Below are 8,985 nucleotides of genomic sequence, written 5' to 3'. Positions count from 1 at the left end.
AATAAGTAGTGCCTGGTGCGGACCCTGGAGGCTTCATGGTATAGCCCATGTACAAGGTCATGTTTACCGGTCGGTGATTATCATTGTCAGGTTTCCAGCCACCCCTCCCGCCCCCTTCCATATGACCAGCAGGCTGGCTCATGGCTGGCACCAAGAGTGAGCGGCTTGAAAATTTAATCAGGTTCAGGTAACAGGTAAGGACTGGTTCCCCGGCTAGGGGAAAAACACAGCAAATATTTTGGATTAAGCCATGTGTGCCGTATCTTGCTGGAGCTTGCAGGCCCTTTGGAGGCTCTCAGACGGCTCTTAATTAATTGCTGGAGCCAAGTGGGGCAATCTTGTGAACGCTGTTTCTTTTGCTAATCTGATCCAGCCGGGCTCAGGGGAGGGTGAGGAGCTGGCCTTGGATTTGGGGGATGGATGGGGTGGGTTGGGGCCTGGGAGGAGCTGGGCGGCCCAGCCAAGGTGGTAGGGAACAAAGCCTGGAAGGGCCAACCTGTTGGTCAAGCAGATGCATTCGTCTGGGCAGAGAAAGACCTTTCTTTAGCTCCCGGGCTTGGAAAGGAGGAGCAGAATCAAATGCTAGCTCTGGCACTAGCTAGCCCTGAGACCTTGGGCGAAGTAACCCCTGTAAGCTTCCCTGTCTCATCTGTGAAATGAATGCAGTGATGCCACCTTGAAGGAGAGCTGTGGGAATCAAATCAGATGAGCACTGGAGGCAGTGCTGCCCCTGGGGGAGTGGGCGGAACAGAAGATCTAGGGTGTCCGTGAGGGCAGAACCAGGCCTGGGCACCAGGGACATGATGCCAGAGGCCATCTCCCACTCCTCCACATGGATGGAGGCAGCTCCTGCAGAGCTCAGCAAAGTGGGGGGAGGGCTCCTGTCTACCCAGCCATAGGGGATGCAAGGGGACCTTTCCATTGTCCCCAGTCCTCTGTGGAGCCCCATTTTGTTTCATTTGCCCCAATTTGGCTTATGCTATGGCTGAACCACCCGATGGAAGTGTGCAGTTAGAACACAGCTTCCGGCGAGTCGGAGCCAGCTGGGTCTCTGGAAGGGAACATGTACGGCTGCACCTGCCGTTCCCTCCTGTCCCCATCTCCACCTGAGGAATCCTTGCTGCCTGGGCCTCCCCACATGCCCCAGGCCACACCTTGGCTCCTGCCATTCTCTTTGCTGGGATACTTTCTCCTCCAGCCCCTCTCCCGCAGACAACATGGTTCCCATGAGCCCAGGGGAGGGAGCTGCCCTCTTCTGGGCCCCAGAGCTCCCTGGAGATCCCTCTGACATGAGCCCTGCCACACTCTGTTGAGTTGTCCTCATCTGAGCTGCCACCTCCACCTGTTCTCAAGACCTTGAGGACAGGCACCAGGTCTTAGTGCAGTGCTGAGTCTCAGTATGACAGTCACCTCCCAATAGATATTGCTGGACTGAGCTGATTCCTTGACTTTGCAATGTAAGAACTGAAGCCACTAGAGGGACAGTGACCTGCCTCCAGTCATAGGCTAATTAAGCAGATCTCGGCTTAAGTTGTCTACTTTGACTTCAGTGCTATTTCCCTTAAACCACACAGCTTCTCAGGCCAGTCAGGTAGAGCCTAGATCCCATCACGTTTTTGTAGATCTAAGAATGTCATATTTATCACTCAGTAGGATCACAATCAGTCAATCAATAAACACTCCTTGAACACCTTGATGTTACAGGTAGAAGAACATGTTACAGGAAGATACAGGTAGAGAAGGTAGTGATTTTTCTTACGAGTCTCAAACTCAGGTGTGCAAAAATGCAAATTTGCCTTTTCCCCAATTTTTCAACAGATCATACAATCATATTACATAAAAGGAAAACAATTTTTAAAAGGTATAATTTAATACGTCTATCTCCCATTTTATTAGTTTTTTGTGACTCTTTTTTAAAATATGACCAAATGTAAATATATATTTTTATTTTTCCCTTTATGCAAAACATGTGGCGTATTGCATGCACTATTTTGCACCTTGCTTTCTTCATTTCCTTTCCATATTATTATGTACAGAGCTTCTGTATTATTTTAGCTGCAGACCATTTCATTATTGATGATCACTTGGCATTGTCCAATCTTTCCTTGTTATAAATAAACTGCAGTGAATAACCAAGCACACATGCCACTCTGCACGGGTGAGAGTAGGTCCATAGGAAAAAACCCCAGAAATGGAACCACTGGAATAGAGGGTAAATGCTTTCATACGTTTTTTAGGTATTTTCAAGTGTCCCTCCACAGGATTGTGTCAATTTAGACTGGCACCAGCCCTGGTGAGAGTGTGCCTACTGGTGTCAACTCAATCCCTGCCCAGTGTCCCCTCCCCAACCAGCAGTAGAAACAATCTTAGTCAAATTAGCATCAACTCATTATTTACCCTGGATTTTTCTTGGATGATTTAGGATCAAGCTCAGGGAGTTCAGGAGTTTCAGTCTTCCCTGTCCTCCCAGGGCAGCATTTGCCCACAGTCACAGCGTCTTGGGTCTAACATTCTCTGTCCTCTTTGGCTTAGTTATTTCTAACAATGGTTAAAATCATTAGTGATGTTATGAGATGCCGGTCGTTGGAGATGAACAAAGCCAGACACTAAAGTGGCGAGGACAGATTTTAATCAGACATAACTATTGCAATAGGGAAAAGGGTGCAGGTGTGACCTGAGCTTGGATTTGTATGGGGTGACCGTGCATCTTAAAGGGAGCATGAGGGAACGGGTGGGGTGGGAGGGGGACAGCGGGGGTGCAGCAGGAGCCAGGCAGTGAGAAACTGCAGAGAGTCCGTCACGTGTGATTAGGCCAGCTGTGTCTGCCAGCTGCCAGTTATCAAAGTTAGGATCCCGTCCTCCCCCAGAGGCTGGGAGGCAGAAGCCCTGCGCTCAGGTGTGGGCTGGAACAGACAGTAAATTCTTACGGCAGCCTTGAGTGTTTTCAGGCAGCCACTTTGGGGTGGGGGGCAGAGCCATCCTGGGGATGTGGCCTTGAGCTGCTAGAAACTATGTTAGAGTTTGTGCAAGTCTTTGTAGACCAACGCTGGGGGCTGGTCAAGAAGAGGGCTCCAAGGTGCCTGGCTAGCGTTAGGTCAGAGAGAGAGAGTCATTGTCACTGTGGTGCCACTGAGGTCTCCAGTGCTCAGGCCCTGCCTCTGTTTCCTTCTTTTCCTGCGAGGACCTGGGCACACCCCTCTCAAGGAGAGAGGACAAGCTCTGCTGCTCTCTGAGGCTCTGCGGTGCTATCTCAGCCCTGCTGCCTTTGCTACTCAGCTGCTTTTGGGGAGGGAGGCCGGAGCGACATGGGAGTCCCCAGCCCCTGCTGGGGGAGGGGAGACAGCGCTGGTGTGCTGGCAGATGTCTAACAACCGGCTCTGGTGGCGAGGGGAGAGGTGTGCAGAGAGACCGGAATCTGTGGTGTTTGCTGATTTCAGGGACATGAAAACTCCCATCAAGGTCAATTTCAAGCTACTAACCTCAAGCAGTTCATAAAATTCCTGAAGATTTGACAGTTGGCTGCCAGCATGAGCCAGCTCCAAGCTCACCTGTGGGATAGGGCACACCCCCCCCCACCAACCTTAGACACCCACAACTTTATCCCTGTCAGTTTTCGTTCCCTAGTTTGGGCAGACCTTATCCAGTCTCCAGGGAAAGGGTCCTCTAGCTCTCGTCTGTGCTCTATTCTGCCCAATGTGCTTGACCTGGACTTCACATTCTTTGGGAGTTTAAACTCTCCTCTTGCAAAGTATAAACCTTGGCCGCTAAAAGTCCTGATGTGAGACTCAGAGGCCTGGCTTGGAACTCGAAAGGCATGGCTTTGACTCTGGCCTCTGAATGCCACATATCTTCTCATTACTTAGAGAATGCCACTGTAGCACCAAGGGAAAGGAGGGGTGGGGAGAAGGGGCAGCGTGGGGGACAGAGTGCCTCCATCAGAGAAGGAATTTGAATCTGCTTCGTCTCTGTTGTTTTCCTGGGTGACATTTTACTGATGCTCAATAATAATTTGTGTAATCAACACACATCTAAAAATCTTATCTTGTTCCTCAAAGAAGTAGAAGCCACGGTCTTCACCTGCATGGAGCTTACAGTTGGTACAAAGTATAGATTAAGTATAGTGACAAAAGGCAAGTGCCAAGTTATGGTGCAGATGCTGGGTCTTGGTGGTCGTCTGGAGGGCCGAGAGATGGCTGCGGGCGGCGGTGCTCTGCGGAGAAGGCGGGATTTGCACTGAGCCCTGGTGGCTGCTGCTTCTGGAATAAGCCCAGTGACAAGTAACTGAAAACGTGTAATTCAGACAGCATGTCACGGGTGTCTCACATGGAGAGTCAGCAGAATTCTTCCCGCTTGGTCAAATCTATGTATGGGATCACTGGGCAGCAGTTTGATGGGTGGACACCCGAGACATTAGCTCCCCCAAGTGATTTACACCCCAAATTTGCAAACATCCACATTGAATCGCTGAGTAGACATATGGGATCTGCAAGAAGTGTGGGGCAAGGTCTCTGCTCCCTAAGAGAGACCAGCTGGTACCACGTGGGAGATTATTATAAAGAGCCTCCCCTGGACACCCCAGCTCCATCCTGCCCCCTTCCTCCTCACAGATGCTCAATTCTTTTTGTTCCTTATCTTGGGGCCTGGTGGCACTGTCTGCCTGGTTGCACAACCTAGAAACCTAGCAGTAGCTTTAGCTTCCTGTGTGGTGTGTAGCAAACCCTCAACCCACATTTCTTTTCATTCACTTCTTCGTTTACTCATTCGTTATTCATTCAACACACAGGAGCTTACTGCAGGGAGGTGTGCCGTGTATGCACCAAGAACAGGGGCTCGGGAGAGAGATCCTGGGTTAGAACCCTGGTTCTGCCACTCACCAGCTGTGTGACCATGAACACGCTGCTTAACCTTGCTAAGGCTCTGCTGCTTCATCTCTAATGTGAAAATATAATGATCTCTCCCTCGTATGGTTATTTTAAAGATTAAATGAGATAATCCACGTAGAGTGATTCATAAAGGGCCAGCCGCATTAATAAAGGCCTCAAACTTAATCTGTTTGCTGTTCATCGTGCTGATTGCCAGAAGCCGCCGTCATTGCCCTTGCCGCTGCCATTTGGCAGGAGCATGGCTAAGTGCAATCCTGCTCTTGCTGCAGAGAACTTCTGTTACTCTTTTCTGGGGATGCATGTCTCCCTTTCCAAAAGGTATGTGTGGTCCCTTTAAGAAAATCACCCATTGGTATAGAGGCCACTAAGTAGACTTGAGCCTTGAAAAAATAAAAAGTGAGCTCCTCTTAACTCCCCCTTGTAGATCCATGCAGGAGGGGCTCCATCTGGATCCTTCTCTGTGCAGGAAATGGAGCCGCAGCTCCTCACCCCAATGTCCCTGTGACCCTGGCTGCCCCAATCTGTGCATTAGATCAGCTCAGATATCCCCCCCACTGTGCCTTATTACACAATTATTTGAAGGGCTCTTGGGTCGGCCTCCCTGGGGCAGAGGACTCTCCTCTTTCATGAGGTTGGTGGCCGGGGGAGGGTAGAACCAGCATATCTGAGCACCAGTTACTTTCAGGCCCTGTGCTGGGGTTTTCCTGAGGTCATCTGGCTTACTCCTGGTGACAACCCTGTGAGAGGGGCGTTACTAGTCCCATCTTGCTGATTAGGAAAGTGATGTGTAGAATGAAGTACCATATCCAAGATGACACAGTTAACTCATGCAGAGGGATGGATCTTTCCCCCCAGATTTGATCTCACTGCAGTCTATGTTCTGCAAAAACATGCCACGCCAGATAATCTGGCTCTAAGATGCAAAGGAGAAACACGGAGTCTGCATAGCCATGTTCATGAATTTCACTGAAACGGTTTAAAGGAGCTTTGTTAAATTGGAGTTGGTGGGAAAATCATGATCACTGGTTCAATAATCCTGTCTGGTTTTGTTATTATTGGGTGACCTGGTATTGTGATAGTAGCTATCTCATCTTAATGAAGTCACTGAACTTTTTAGTTTTCAGTTTCTTCATATGTATAACAAGAATAATAGCATCTACCTACACACTCTATACTACCTCTGATGACTGAAGAGCAAGCAGGTCATGCATAAATGCACTTTTTGCATGGTAAGATGCTGAGAAATTTTGACTTTGTGTAGATCTTGGATTATTAGAGCTGGGATATCTAAATTTCAGCTTTTAGTTCCAATATTTAAATCCATTTATGTATATTTTTGCATTGAACTATACATATAGAAAAATATACAAGTCATAACTAATGAGTTAGCTTGATAAATTATTACAAAATGAACACACTCCTGGGTACCTTTCACCCATATCAGAGATAGAACATTATCAGGATCCTACAAGCCTCTCTTACTCTTAGACACTACCCACTTCTTTCTTTCCAGGGGTAACCACTGCCACTATAGTGTTGCTTATTTTTGAACTTTATGTAGATGGAATCATACATTATGTATTCTTTTGTGTTGAGCTTCTTAAACAAAAAAGATAACATTTGTGTATTACAAAGTCAACATTTGTGTTTGTGAGCTAGATCTTGTTGCTGCAGAAGTATTTATTAATTTTCATGACTGTATAGCATCATTGGATAAATGCATCACAATTTATACTAGTCTATACATTGATTGATTATTGAATGGTAAACCAATTTGAATTCCTGAAACAAACCCAAGTTGTTCTGATGTATTATGCTTTTTTATATTGCTAAATTGAGTTTGATAATATTTTGTTTAAGCTTTTGGTCTAGGTGCTTATGAGAGAGATTGGTCTATACTCTCCTATTTTTGCAGTGTTTGTGTCAAGCTTTGGTATTGATGTTATGTTGACTTCATAAAATATTTAATAAAAGGAAATGTTCTTTCTTCATATTCTGAAAAAAATTTTGTAAAATTGGTGTTATTAATTCCTTAAATGTTTGGAAAAATTCATCAATGAAATATATGGGCTTGGAGTTTTCTTGATGGGAAAGTTTTAAATCATGAAACCAATTATTTTAATAGACATGGGAATCTATTTAGACAGTTTCTATTTCTTCTTCTGTCAGTTTTGGTAGGTTGCATTTTTTTTATGAATTTGTCCATTTCATCTAAACTTTCAATTAATTGGCATAGAGCTACTTATATCTGTTTAATGTCTGTAGTGAAGTCTCTTTTTTTGGTCATGATATTGATGTTTTTTCTTCTTTTTTTCTTGGTCAATTTTGCATGGAGTTTATGAGTTTGATAAGTTTTGCAAAGAACTAATCTTGGGCAATTAAAATTTAATTTCATTGCATATTTGTTTCCCATTTTAATTATTTCTGCTCTTATCAGCATTATTTCCTTTTATTTACTTTCTTTGGGCTATAAATTTCCTTCCAGGGACTGCTTTAGGTACATTTTACAGTTTTGACGTATTTTCTAATTTATATTTAAAAATACATACTACATATTTAATTTATATTTATTTATACATCTCTCTATAAATCTATAATATATAATTTATATTATATATATTTCCATCTAATATACATTTCTGTAAAGATTTCCTCATAGATTCATGATTTACTTATAGGTGCATTGCCTACTTTCTAAACATTTGGAAGTTTTCTAATTACTTTTTGGTTATTGATTTTCAACCTAATCTTGCTGAGGTTAGAGGACACTCCTGGTGTGATGTCAATCCTTTGAAATTTGTTGAGACCTACTTTGTAAACTTGAATATGGTCAATTTGTGGAAAATGTTCTGTGCCACTTACAAAGAATGCATATTCTACACTTGTGGCATGCAGTGCTGTATTAGGCCAAGTCTATTGTTTGCGTTTTTAAATATTTCATATCCTTACTGTGATTGCAGATCTATTGTTTATTTTTCCTTATTCCACCAAATTTGTTTTCTATATTTGGGTCTGTGTTATTAATGGCATGTCAGTTTAAGATTATTATATTTTCTTGATGGATTAACCCTTTTTTTAACAAAACGTCATTATCATTATGAAATTTCCCCCTTTATCTAGTAATGCTTCTTGGCTTCAAGACTACTTTAATATTAATATGGCTACACACGCTTTCTTTTCGTTAGTATTTGCATGGGGGTATATCTCTTTCCATCCTTTTATTTTAAATCTTTCTGTAAAGTCATATTTAAGTTGTGCAGTACATTTTTTTTATCCAGTCACTTAAACACTTAAACTTTGTCATTTTAATTGAAATAGTTAGTCTTTATATTTAATATAGTTTCTCATATATGTGGTTTTCCATTTGTCTCACCTTCTACAATTCTTTTTTCTCTCTTTTTATCATAGTATTCAACTGTGTCCACAGATTCTTTGATACCTCATTCTTCAAGAGGTGGAGCTTAATTCCCCTTTCCTTGGGTGTGGCCTAGACTTAGTGACTCATTTCTGTCAAATAGAGTAAGGGAGAAATGACAGCGAGTAGTTTTTAAAGACTAGATTATAAAAGACATGTACCTGCCATACCCTTAGGACACTCAAGCAACTCTATGGAGAGACACATGTTGCAGGAAACTGAGACTTGCTGCCAAACAGCTTTATAAGTGAGCCATTTCAAAAGTAGGGACAATAGTTCCCATTATCCATGGGGGATCGTCCCAAGACCTTCCATGCATGCCTGAAACCATGGGCAGTACAGAACCCTGTAGATACCATGTTTTTACCTATACACATATACCTATGATAAAGTTTAATTTATAAATTAGGCACAGTAAGAGATTAACAACAACAATTATTAGTAAAATATAAGTATATAACAATATAAACAATATATTACAATAAGAGTCATACAACTGTGGTCTTTCTCTCTCTCTCTCAGAATATCTAATTGTACTTTAGCTCTTAGCATCCTCAGCATACAATCTTTTTCTTTCCTTATTAAGTTGACAACTTTTACTTTTTCGTTAAAAGCACTTTAAGGCTTCTCTGTGGCATGGCCAAATCGTCAGCATCACTCCTCTTGTGCTTTGGGGCCATTATGAAG

This window comes from Microcebus murinus, chromosome 1, assembly GCF_040939455.1.
Source record: "Microcebus murinus isolate Inina chromosome 1, M.murinus_Inina_mat1.0, whole genome shotgun sequence".
Lineage (NCBI taxonomy): Eukaryota > Metazoa > Chordata > Mammalia > Primates > Cheirogaleidae > Microcebus > Microcebus murinus.
Note: the sequence above shows the minus strand (reverse complement) of the source record.